Genomic DNA, 13,618 nt, shown 5'->3' with positions numbered 1-13,618 from the left:
AGGCAGGTGTTGTCTCCTTGTAGGATGCGCTGCAAAGAAAGTGATTTGCAGCGGTCCTTAAATACACGGCACAAATCGATGTACCGCATCGTAAGAGCGTGTGACGTCACGGTGTAAACACTGTGACATCATCACGCGCATGCGCGGTAAAGGTTAATACGATCTTAAGTGAAGGAAGACCAGTGAAGTCATCACGCATGTGTGCGTTTAAGGTAAACACGATCTAAAATGATGAAAAAGATTAAAACAGATAAGGACAAAAAAAGGATTCAAAGTACATACAACCTGATGTATGTAGAGAGGAAACTAACAGAAGACTTAACTAATAGAAAACATCTGAATGACGTGTGATGAGTAAATGCATATAAAAAAGGGTCAATTACTGCCAGTATCATAATGAGGCCCTTTGTGTTTCTAGTTGGTCTCTTCCTCGGCCCAGTACATAACTGGTGCGTTTTAGGGAATGATTTACAGGAAAAGTAGGGACAAGATTGACAACAGCCTATAAAGTCTTGGGGGATATTGGACTCATGGTGAAAGGGAAATGGGGGATACCATGCATCCCCTAAGGATGCCTCATCCCCACTCCCCAAGTTTCCTCCACCCAGATGATGCTCCCTCACATATCCACCCCCAGGGCCAGGATCCGATAGCAACAGCCTTTCCCTGAACACATGGGGGGAGGATATATTGGGGAAAGTGAGGACACCCTCAGATTCCTCACAGCTGCCATAATTCCAATTAAAGCACCTCCTTGTCATCCTCAGGCAATGAGGCCTTCCCTTATCTTTGTACATGGCCGTGTGTACCATCTTGTGTCTGTCTATGTGCTAGGGAGTTCAGCAGGTGTCTAATCTGTGCTTGTCTCGTAATGAATAGCCAGTGTTCTCAGTGCCTTGATCATGTGAAAGAGGACTATGTTGGAGACTGATTTTCTCTCTAATTATTGAACTTTTTTGCAAATTCTAGTGTATGTCGTTTTTCTTGTTACCACATGGGGCACCCTTCGTCTATTCTCCATAACATCTTCTGGCATACTATTCTCATGCACCTGGACATTAATGGCTGTCTGTGCTCTTATTAATTTAATTAACTTAGGAGGCAGCTGTTTTGTGTTCTTGGAACTGTTATCTTTCTTTCAGGTTTTGTTAATTTACTACTCCCTTCCTGGTGCTCTGACCTTGTCACTCACTGTGCACTGCTATCTGTGCAGCTTCAAAAGCTTCTAAAATAGATGTATTGCAGTGAGATCTGGGCATCTTGGATTTTAAGACTTTTGCTAATTCTTGAGCCTGCTGTGGCCTCCATGTCTAAGAAACTGGCTGTACTTCTGCACCTTCGCCTCCATGTTGGCGACCTACATCGATGTTAGTTTGTTTTTCATTCACCTTGTGCATCTGCCATACAGTGGTTTCCGCGCATGTATGTTGCACTTTACCTGCCTAGGATTTCATCTGCCCTCTCACTGTAGTGAGCTCCTCTCTTGGTATTGCAGAATCCTCCTCCCTTCTATGCTATACAGCACACTACTTGTGCTTTCTGCTATGTAATTATGATTCCTACTAGTGTCGCATAACCTAATTCTTAATGGCAGAAGGGTATACATTGATTGTTTAAAACATTTCTTGGAATCTGTCATAGTTTGTCCCGTCTTTCACCCCTAAACTCATGTGCAGTAGGGCTGTCTCAGCTGGCATAATTTCTCACCCCTAGGTGGATGTGCTTGTTTTTAGAGTAATGAGGAGGGGGAGGGGCAGAAGGTGGTACTGGCACATTTATCTGCACTATTACAATACCACCCACAATGGCTGTGTTATGCTGGAATTATCCTTTAGCAATGAGGTGTCGGGCTGTTTGCACTTTGACCAGAAGTCACACAGCCTATGAGTACATGGTGGATGATACAGGTCTTTCTCCCACTCTCTGACCAGCTCAAGGATGACATGGGGAGGGAAGCGGAATCATCCATGCACCTCCTCACCTTGCATCCCAAATAAAGTTGTTGGTGGATGTAGTATTCTGGCCCTCCTCCTCCTCCTTTCATGTAGTAATATCAGTGCTAGCAACGCAAGATCCAGCATTGTTGCAATTGGTATGTTCATTGGGGTTGCATTGCACTTTTATGTGTGAGCTTTCAATGGGCTTTGTGCTTTGCAATGGGTAATCAGTGGCAGTAAGATTGCAGGATAATTGTTCTCCTTTGGCGTCAAAACGATTGCAGGATAGCTTCTGTGCATATGGTTTACTTAGCGCTTGACGGGCGTGTTTGTTGTTTGCATGCTACCTCCATCCCCACACTCATGTTCTTCCTCATTTTCCTCATTTAATGAGGATTATGCATGGTGCCTTAAGTGGCACTACAAATCGAGCAGGGGCTCATCGAGGGGGCGTGGCCTAACGGGGGTCTTCGTGGCCCATTAGGCCACGCCCCCTTGACGAGCCCCGGCTCAATGGGCTACTGGCACCCCTGCCAGGCAGCCTTTTGTAGAGATTAGCACCCTCTCCCCAATGGAGGAGAGGGTGCTGATCTCTGCATTTATTTTGTATAGGCTTGCCTGGCAGGGGACAGCGCCTCGCCTATTCAGCCTTAATGGTGGCGCTGCCCCTCGCCAGCTGGGGATGGGCAGCGTAACCATTATGCCTGAAAGGGTGAGGCCACTGGAAGTAGAGGCCTTTTTCCTAAAGACTGAAACTCCTGCGAATCCGCGGGAGCTTCAGTATTTAGAAAGCAAGGCCTCTGCTTCCAGCGGCCTCACGTTTTCTCCATAATGGTGGCGCCGGCCCACGTACATCACTTGATTAAAGGGATGCCTCGCAGGTGCGGCGCCACCATTATGGCTAAAAGGCATTTTTTTCTGAAGCCTGAAACTTCAGGCTGTAGAAAAAAATGCCTTTTTGTGTAGTGGCCGGGGCTGCCAGGGGAGATTAGTGGGCCCTGGCAGGGCCCCGCCCCAAAACGAAATTTCGGAGCCTGCCGGGGCCCAGCCCCGGCAGGCCCCGGCCCACTTAAAGCCCTGAATATGCATGTTCCGCCCCCTTTCTATTTTTTGCACTGGCCCTTCACGCGTCTCCCATGTGGGAAGGGCACAAAGTATGATCTGTAAATCAAAAATAGTTTTTTAGCATGGCACAAAGTCACTTTGGCGCCAAACATTTTGTAAATGAGGCCCAGTGTGTTTTGGCTTAAAAACTCTTTAACCCTGATTTGCCAAACGTTTTTCAATGGATGCTACAAAGAGGACGAAAACATACATGCTTCACATTTCCACCACTACATACTAACTTCTGTGGAAATGTCTACTCTAAAAGTATGCCACTGCTCAAAGTGCCAGCAAAAAGTAGGAGAGGTATGGAGGAGAGGCATGGAAGGCTGGCAGACCCTATGATTGAGGCCCTTGACTTGGCTTTTGAGCACATTGAAGCTAGCTACAGTTTCGATTGAACCTTAACTCCCTCCTTCCTCGTATTGCTGAGATTGTGCCAGGATGGGTGGGGAAGGGATAGAGGGTGTCGCACAGTGAAGTTGATGCATTACTGGACTTTAACGCAATGTGTGTGGGACTCCTGATGGTCTACCCCAACAACACCACCAGAAGTCACATTATTAAAACATTGCAGTCTCCAGGACCGGTGCGCATCTGTCGACAAAAGGTGTATAACCATTACAGTGGCTTTTGTGCTTCAACTGATAGCTGTGGCATCTGGTGACACCAACTTCTCCAGACGAGGGTCATCTTTTTTGGGTGCGTACTATGGTTTGACTGGTGTGCAAACCAGAACAATGAGGTTTATAAGGATTAAAGTCAACTCTAATTTTGGCAACTTACTATAGTTTGACCCATGAAGCAAAGCGTAACCCACAGCAGCTTTAACACCATAGGCTTTGGGTCGCTGTCATGAGCCATTTCAAAGGGATTTACCATTCCCTTTGATATAAACCGTTGGGGACCGCCCCGGGGCAATCAATCATTTTGGTGGAAGGTACGTGTTCTCCTCATAGTGGGTTCTCCCTATAACTTTGGCTCTCCAGTTTAACAATACAAGTTCCTTGCAGCTTTTTATTGCTAAGGCAAGTTGTAGTTTTCGCATTGTCAATATGCGTGGAAATGGGAGGGTTGCCTATCATAATAGAGTGACCAGATTTTCAAAAATAAAAAACTGGAGAAGGTACAAACATAAAGGTAGGACTACACATACTCCCACCCCCCCACTCCCAAATTCTCTCCCCAAAAGCCCACTAGTCACTTGTGTAGCGCGGGCCGCCACAGCCACCAGTGTTTGGTGGGCCCCACCACACCATGGCATGGGGGGGAACCAGCCTCCAAGAGCTTCAGAAAGAATTTGCAAGTAGGAACTCGATTTCTGAAAGAAATTATTTCTTTCAGAAAGAAATGTTCCTGTTGCACTGCTTGATGAAGGATCCATTCCTGCTGTACAACTGGAAGGTTTCTTTGTAATGGAGGCGACCCTTTGCGCATGACAGGAATCAGGAAGCAGGGACTGCAGTGCCCCTGCTTCCTGGTTGCTGTCAGCATGGTGCAGCTCAAGGAGCAGGATTCTCGACTTCCGGAGCAAGTCCTTCGCACCGGCAGCAGGAAAGAAATACATTATTATTTTAAGTGCATGTGCGTGCATGCATGCAAGCAATGGTGTTTTCATGTTTATGATGGATGTTTGTATGTATGCGTGCATGTATGGTAAATTATGCAGAGCATGTGAGTGAGAGAGTGTATGCTGTATGGCGGCTGTGTGCATTCCTGCAGTTGACCGACTGTTTGCTGTATGGCTGCCGGTGTGAATGGAGTAAATGAGAGACTAAGTGTTCAGGATAATTTATTTATGAGTCTGGTCGACTAAATGGTGTTCCCCAGGGGTCTAACATCTCTCCCTGGCTGTTCAATCAATAGCTGGCAGCTCTCGCCCACCACCTTGCCACTCTCTGCTCCAACTTTCAGTGTAATGAGGATGACAGCTCGTTTTCAGGCTCCCCTCAGCCACCTTTTCTACTTCTCTCATCTCTGACTGTCTATCTGCTATCGAGAAGTCGTGTGCCGCCAACGATCTCTGCCTTAATGCTAGTAAGATGGAGATTCTCCTCATCGGCACTCCTGCACCCTCCCTTCCTGTCACTCTCTGCCCAGCCTCCCTTGGCCCTCTTCCTGCTCCCACCTGCTCCCACCTGTAACGCTAAGAACCTCTGGGTCATCCTCGACTCCACACTCTCCTTCTCTCCTCACACATCTCTGACATCTCTAAAAAGTCAATCTACCAACTGCACCTCCTCAGAGGTATTCCTTCTTTCCTCTTCTTCCCCGAAAAGCTCACTTTCTCTAGAGCTCTGGTTCTCTCTAGGCTGGACTACTGCAACAGACTCTTTCTAAATCTGCCTGCTTCTACTCTCCGCCTTCTGCAACTCATCCAGAACAGAACTGCAAGACTTGACCTTGGCCTCAAGCCCAGGGATCGTACCTCTCCAGCACTGAAATCTCTGCATTGGCTCCCAATGGCTGCAAGGAGTAAATTCAAGACCCTCTGCATTGTCCACAAGGCCTTCTGGAGTCCTCAATACCAACAATTCTTTCTTCATAAATTCCTTCCTACTCGAGCTCTTTGCTCCTCCACCTCCAACTCCCTCAGGGTCAGTCACTTCTCCAAGCAACGAGTTGGTGGTCGATCTCTTTCTTTCGGCTGGGGCTTCCCTCTGGAACAGCCTCCCTGCCTCTCTGAAACTTGATGAGAACCATCTCTGGTTCCCAAAGGACCTCAAGACCTTACTCTTTGCTTCTGCCTTCTCTCTTGCTCTCCCCTGCTGATTTCCTGTCTGATACTGCACTGGTCACCTGGCTACCGTCTGATTCGGGCCCAGGTCCCTGCCCACCCAGTTGCACACCTGCACTGCCCCCCGGCAACCCTTGCACTTGGGTCTGTATCTGTAACCCTACAATCCCCCTTCCTGCTCTTTTGGACACCTGCTGTCTGCACTTACTCTTGCACCTGCCACCCGCTGGCCAAACTTCTTCTTATTGTTTTGATCCCATGTACAGCACTGCCCCCTTCCCTTTTCCCTGGCACTCCCCCCTCCCTGCACTTGCATGATCTCAATGTCGCTTGGCCTAGTAAGATTGTTGTCTCTGTACCCCTCTGTTCCCCCTTCCTTGCCACGTTCCGCCTTGAAACACTTGTGCATAGGTGCATTACAAACGATATATCATATCATATCATATCTCCATTTCAATGCTGGACATGTGCATTTCTGTCATATAAATACAGTGGGATAGAAATGGGAAGCTTACCTGAGCCAACACACACTCTCCTTATTATATTCAATGCCCCAATTCCACTCATTTTACCAAGTTTTCAAATGAAGAAGGAAGACCCAGACATGCCCTGGAATTCATGAAATGCAAATGACTCTGCCCCAGAACTACAGAGGTGAAGGGCTGCTATGAGGTCTTGCAATTTCACACGTTAACTGTCTCTCAAAGTAGATGGAGGCAGATGTAGGCTAAAGGAGAAGCCTGCAGGGACACACATCACTACATACATAGGGGCTGCCAAAGTGGACATATATGACCACAGCCAGCGTGAACATGTTTTAATACTGGCACATATTGTGGGCAAAGGCATTATGGAAATGCTCCTGTGCACTTGTGGTGCATTTTATCTGTTGGATTTTTGTATTAAAACCAATTGAAAATTGTATCGTTTTTTAACCTGTTTTTCACAGAAAGTGTGCTATATATCACACCATTTGAACCTAGTAATCAAAGATATTTCTCTCGGAGGGAGGGTCCCTTCCTCAATCTGAACCCACTTTTGGTTGCTTCAGACACCCTCACTACACTTGCATGCCCTGCCATATTTGTGAGCAATGTTTACACCCCTCTGATTAACTTAATCACCATCCGCCAATGGGTGAGTAGCTGGTGGGTGAATGGGTATGGATGTGTGCTTACAAGGCTGGGGCCCAGGCAAGGGGCATTGTGACATTGATGTTTTCTTACATGTTTTACTGGTATTTTTGGGCAAAGCCAACTTGATGAATGGTATTACATGGAGGAGGGGTGGGGGTTTAGAGCACAATGGGGCAGACAGACTGGACATTTTCTTTCTTTGGCATGGCATTTATTACTCACCTGAGGGGCAAGACCAACATGATGTGTGTTCTTACATGGGGAGGCTGGGGGCGCTTGTTCAGTCAGCAAGTCAATGTTTTCTTACTGTGGCATTGGATGTTTTACTGGTGTTAAAGGCAGTCAACACAATGAGCGTTCTTTCATATTGGGTGGAGGCACATGTGCAGCTAAACGAAAACGAGAAAATGGTTCCTTACTGTAGTAGTGCATGTTTTACTGGGATTGAGGGCAAAGTCAACATGAATATCCTTACATGGTGGTGTATGGTTTGAGCAAGCAATTTGTGCAGCAACAGTAACATGTTTTCTTCTTGTGGCAGGAGAGTTTTACTGGCATTAAGGGCAAAGCTAACAAGATAATGCTCCTGCATGGGGATACTGGATTGGCAGTATGAACACTTTTTCTTATGGTATCATAACTGTGCATAATATTACAGGCCACACACAGAGTGGGCTGGTACATTTGGGTGTCAGGACTCAGGAGAAAGGCACAGCCCCCTTGTTTCTACCCTAGATGAAAGATTTAAGGTTTGACCAAAATGCATACTTCCATCTTTCACCTTGTGCAGTGAGCGGCATTTCCCTGCAGCAGCCTGATCATCATGCACATTGCACATGCATGGTAGTCCAGGCTGGCCCAGAATGTGGCCCAGCCCGTACTTTGTTGCCGAGCTTGGAGGGGAGGGGCCATCAGCATGGCTTACAGGAGGGCCCCCACATTTTGTGTTATGCCACTAGTGGCATACTACAGTAAATGATAATACTACTACTGGATATATATTCTACTGATTTGGCTGTGAATGTGAGCATGTTAAATACAAAAAACAAGCTTTTTCTCTGATTCCTAATACAGGCCTGGGTATGTATCAGTTTCACGTGACTAATCAGGATGTGCATGTGGCTATGACCTGAAACGTTGGTGGTTCGAGTCCATCAAAAGGGATGCAAAAGATCTGCCTTAAGTGATTGTGTAAAATTACAAATCTATTATAATATCTATTTCGTTTATAACTGGTTAATTGCTGTATTGAATCCAGTGGCGGCTGGTGACTTTGATAGGGGGTGGGGCGCACAGGTCTGCGGTTGAATTTGGGAGCGACCCCACATCATTAAAAAAATGGCTTCCAAAAGGTGCAATTTACTGTCCAAACCCACCGAAATATGACATAAAAAGCATTAGCTTTTACATATTAATGGTGGTACATTACACTGTGCCAAAGGAGTAATCATGGTGCTTGAGGCTATGCTTAATGAGGACAAGTAAAACTAATACAACCAAGAAATAAAATTGAGAGGAGTAGGGACTAAGTAACACTGCAGGATGTTGAAGTTTGCACATTTGCATTGGAGGTTGGAGCTACTGCCATTATGGCACTCAATGTCTTGGACACATTCCCCTCCAAAAAGTAAAAGACATGCACATTTCTTGATCATAGTTAACCTCTCTGCTGCCTACAACACAGCTGACCACACCATACCAAATCACCTGTGGCCAATTGCAGGAGCAGAGGGGAAATGGTTGTGTTCTTACACCCGAGAAATGAAACTATCCTCTGTGATAGCTAGACAACACCCTCAAGTTCGACCTAAAGACACAGCGTCTGTGGCTCTGCAAGTCATTAAGGTGCTTGCAAAAACATGTCTTGTATCAGTGGCAGAGCCTTTCATATGCATGGAACATTTCCAACTCAAAGAGCTTGCAAAACACCAGTTACCTTGCAAATCTGTGCTAGTTAAAGTGAGCAATACAAAGCACCCATTGAAAGATTTGCGCATATCCATCATTGGTGTCTGCTATCTTGACATCTTCAGTTGCTGAAGTAACTGGTCAAATGTTTTCAACATCATGAATAACGTGCTGGCAGTTTGTGACAAGCAATCTGCATATCTATCTCTGTTTATTACACAACTTTTTATTACATAATATGTCGTAATTAAATCAGATGAAAGTTATGTGGGATTAACTAGATTTTTCAGGGTGGCATTATGTTGCATTCTGGGACTTATAGTTTACGATTTAGGTGTGAGAATTAAATCCACAATGATATTCTTTCGGCAACATGTTGCTATAAGGATTTACATGCTGTCATGTGCCTTTTATTATTACAAAGAGGAGAGGGAGGGGCAGGAGATTTTTAGGCTAGGGCCTATGTTTTTTCAAATAATCTTCTGCATATGTACCAATTCATAGCCTGGCTAATAGCGTAACTTAAACCCTTTGACGGTACAATCGGCTGCAGCATCCCTACACTCACTAATATGCCCTAGATTAGCCTCATTGTGACCAAGCGAATCCCCCAGCTTGGCACCGGCACTGTGGTCACAGTCAGTGACTTGACAGTGACCACAGTGCCAAGCTGGGGGATTTCACTTGGTCGCGCAGCGCGGCTCTCTGTGCTCAGTGACCATCCGTCACCTCACCGTGCACGTTATGAATGAACTGTGAGCATTTTCAGAAAATCAACACGCACATGAATATTTTGTCACTTTTGAAAGTAAAAAACATGAACACTTTTTAAGCACAATAATCTGTAGTACCAAAATATTCCCTGTAGGCCAGTACCGAAATCAGGCACCCAGTCATGCATAACTTTTCATGTGGGCTGGTTCGGGAAGTGCCTGGTCATCTGACAATTAATCAGATCAGTACTGTTCGAGAACACGAATTAACGGAAACAAGCTCACTTGTTTTTACTGTTGCCTCAAACAACCGGGAATGGTGGGGGGATTATACCTTCGATTTTGGGCGCTGTGGTACTTGTAGTCCTGCATTTTTATTATGCAAATATGCAATTTTAAATGTGCTTAACTGTTTTGTCAACATTACAATCGTTTGTAAGCTTTTAAGCCGTTCTGCTACTAACCATGCATATTGCTGTGTCTGGCATTCAAGGACATTACACGACCAGAGAGTGACCACCGGCGTCGGATTCATGGATGGATACTCGGACTAAGTCATAGAGCAGTGGGTATCCGGGGGTAAGGTCTGGTGCTGTAGCTCAGCTCAGGCTCTCACCCAAGTGCTAGTAGCACTTCCGTGAGAGCCTGAGCCGAGCGTTGATACAAGGCCGCCTGACCCGCCTCAGCCTACTTCAAGTAGGTTCATGGCTCATGCTCTCACCTGAGCCGAGCATCAATGTGGGGCCCGGTGGCCACCTGGGCTGGTGCGCCTCGGCCTATTCCCCAAGGCAGGGCTACTGGACGGTTCTGGAGCACTGTCCTGTCCTGGGGAATGAAGGCATACACTACACACAAAGTAAATAGCATTTACATACCAGCGGCGGGGCAGGCAGCAACAGCCTCGGGTCAGGCCGGTGCATGTAGTGTGCACAAGGCCTTGGTCTGCTGGTTTTCTCTCAAGGGAGCTTGCGGCAGTCCATGGCACGCGCAGTGTGACAAACTGCTCTGGCGTGCAGAACACACCTGTGCGTCTATGACCCCACCCATACACTCAAATGCCATTGGCTGGCAAACAGCAATGGCATTCATTAATAATTGTTGCTATGCCTCAGCCTCCTACTGCTGGTGCGCTGTTTGCGCACAGTTCAATACTGGCGGGGCCACCTCTCTAGCGCCCCGCCAGCCTCTTAAATTTGATGGTGCTTACGTAGATTGTGTGGAGCTACGAGCTCCACGCATTTTTACTGCACAAAATAGCGTAAAAAGGGACGCGCCCCTGTGCTGAAAACCAACATTGCCGAGATCACAAAACCGCCTGGCACATAATTATTTATTTAAACAAAATATCCTCTTCAGGCTTCTTGTACCAGTCCTACATTGCACTTGAAGTGCTCTGCCACCACGCCGATGATGCATCATTCATGCAGAATAGATTTAGAACTTCTGAATCTGTTTTGCATGTAGCTGCAGGCCCCCGCCCTATGCAAGCGGCCGCCACTGCTGTGCAGCAAACATCTTCATGCAGTTATACTCATAATTAGGTGTTTTATTTAATAAGAGCGATTTAAAATACCATACGTCTTTAATGTTAGCCCCACACTCATTATGAGACCATAAGTAGTCTCACTTTCTGTCTTTGACTCCATCTTGCACTCTGTCAACATTTTTTTCCCAGGCCGTTGTGAATTCTGTTACTGATTTCAACTATACCACCCCCGCTTTAGATAGGCCATTTTATGAAACAGCGATTCTGTAATTCCATTTGAAGCTTTTGCATATGCCAGTACTTCGGCAATTCAGTGCATGTTGCTCTCTGGGACCGATGGGAATGTGTGATATCCTTTAGCTTGTCGTTCTCTGGTGAAGGTTAAAATGTGATATCCATTAGCTTATAGTTCTCTGGGCTACGCAGATGTGATATCCGTTGGCTCATTGCCCTCTGGGGTAATTGAGCATGTGTGATATCCAATGAAGGCCATGAGATATGCACTCGCCACTAATCGTTGGTTAGTGATAATTGACTCTTAATGAGAAAGGAATGGTGTGTTTGTGGGGTATTGAGGGGACAAGTGACTTTTTACGTTAAGCTATTTGCTTGAAACTTGAAATGTGTACCCCTGCATTGGATTGCACTACTTGGGCATTGGGGTACATAGAGTGTATCATAGATATGCACGACACGTCTGTGGCTCCTTTTGGCATAGGAGGGAGGTGGACTATTGTGCAAGCCGACGTCTTGGTCCACTCCTCTACTCTTTTGTTCTCATCAATGAAGTCCTCAAATTTGTGACAAACACCGTTTTCATCCTACCTGGATACACCTCCATATACTTGTACCATCACTGCGCAGAATGGATCTCCATGCTAAGTGGCTCACACTTTCACTTAGTGCTACTCTTTAAATCTATCCATAGTCTTGCCCTTCAATACCTCACTGAATGCAACTATATGTTCTCCTCCTCCTAACCCCCCACTCCTCATATCTTCACAACCTCTGCCCTCCCTGTGCGTACTCCTGCATTTGTTGCATTTCTCGACTCAGCCCATTCCACTGGAATGCGTTCCCCAAAGCCATCTCTTCAGTGGAACTCCTCAAATTGAGGCTCAGACTCCACCTGATAACAATGGAAGGAAAGCCCCACCCACCTGCACTATGCCCTCAAGATTAATCTATGGAATTTGTAAAATATGTAAATATCGGCCTCAGACTCTGTCATCGTCCCTGGTTTATGTTCGACTTCTTGCCCCTTCGCCACCCAGCTTACATCATTCAAGCCAACAATGCTCTTATACAAAGACAGGTAGACAGTGGGCCCTAGTTGGTTGTAAGTGATTTCAACCCGGGAACCCCCCCCCCCGTCACACTGAACCAGGAATCAGGCTAGTTTGCAAAGGTAAATATTTATTTATCTATTTAAAATGTAATCACAATATATTATGGGGTAACAGAACACTGAACAGTATCTTTAATACTCTAGGAATCGAAATGATGAGCACACAAACAAATGCAGCACATAAAAGAATACTTTGAGTTGGTTTGGTATATGTTAATGTTAATGTTAATGTTAATGTTAATGTTAAAGGACATTTGTACCGCGCACTATCACCACCGGAGTGGTCCCTTGGCACTCTGGCGGCTCTGAAAGAGGCGGGGAGGTTGAGTTAGTGGGAGGAAGCAGGAAAAGTGCACGAGAGCAGTGATGTGCTGTTGGCGGCCTCAGCCCGGTGGGTCCGTTGGCTGGGCCTGTGTGTTTGCGGCCGCTAGTCGTCATGTACTGTTGTGCAAGGCTATGTGTGTTTTGTTGTTTTGTTGTTGCAGTGTAGTGAAGTTTGTGCGGTTTGTTGTGCTGTAGGTTTTGGTTGTGTTTGGCTTGGAGTTTGAGAGGTGTATGCAGAAAGGGAAATTGTTAGTAGGGGTTGGTTAGTTTGCGTCTCTATCCTGAACAGAAGCGCTTGGCTTGCGTAGTCTCCCCTGTTGCGGCTCTGTCCTGATCTGGGTCTGACTGGCATACAGGTTCCTTACTCCTCTAGCCCCCGCCTCTAACATGCTCTCTCATCGCTCCCCTTATCTTCCATTCATACTCCTGTGGCCATTGCACCTGCCAATGACAACCTCTCAAATGGTGAGGTGATTGCCAATATCTCGATAATTCCACACCCATGTGGTACTTGGTAGTAATTAATTAAGGGGCAGGCGAAGGTGTTGGTGGGATTGTCTGGGGTAGTTGACTCAGTCTCCGTGCGTACCGCCTGCGATCCAGTCTATCTGGTGTCCCCGTCCAGGTGTCGTGGTCATCTCTCTCGGGTCCGGGATGTCCGTGTCTTTTTGGTTTAGTCATCCTTTTCCAGTTTTGGTTTCCTGGTTTAGTCTGTGGTGTTGTAAAGCCAGGTTTTTAGTGATTTCCAGAATTTTAGGTGATCTTCAGTGTTTCTTATTTCTTTCGGGATGTTGTTCTAGGTTTTTGCAGCTAAGTGGTAGAAGGAGGTGCCTCCAAGTTTTTTCTTATGGTATGGTTTGAGTTCCAGGCAGATTTTGTTGCTTTATCGGAGGGGTCTCGTTGGTTTGTAGACTGTTATTTTTTT

Source organism: Ambystoma mexicanum, chromosome 3p (assembly GCF_040938575.1).
Source record: "Ambystoma mexicanum isolate Mex_15411 chromosome 3p, UKY_AmexF1_1, whole genome shotgun sequence".
In the NCBI taxonomy this organism is placed as follows: Eukaryota; Metazoa; Chordata; class Amphibia; order Caudata; family Ambystomatidae; genus Ambystoma; species Ambystoma mexicanum.
Note: the sequence above shows the minus strand (reverse complement) of the source record.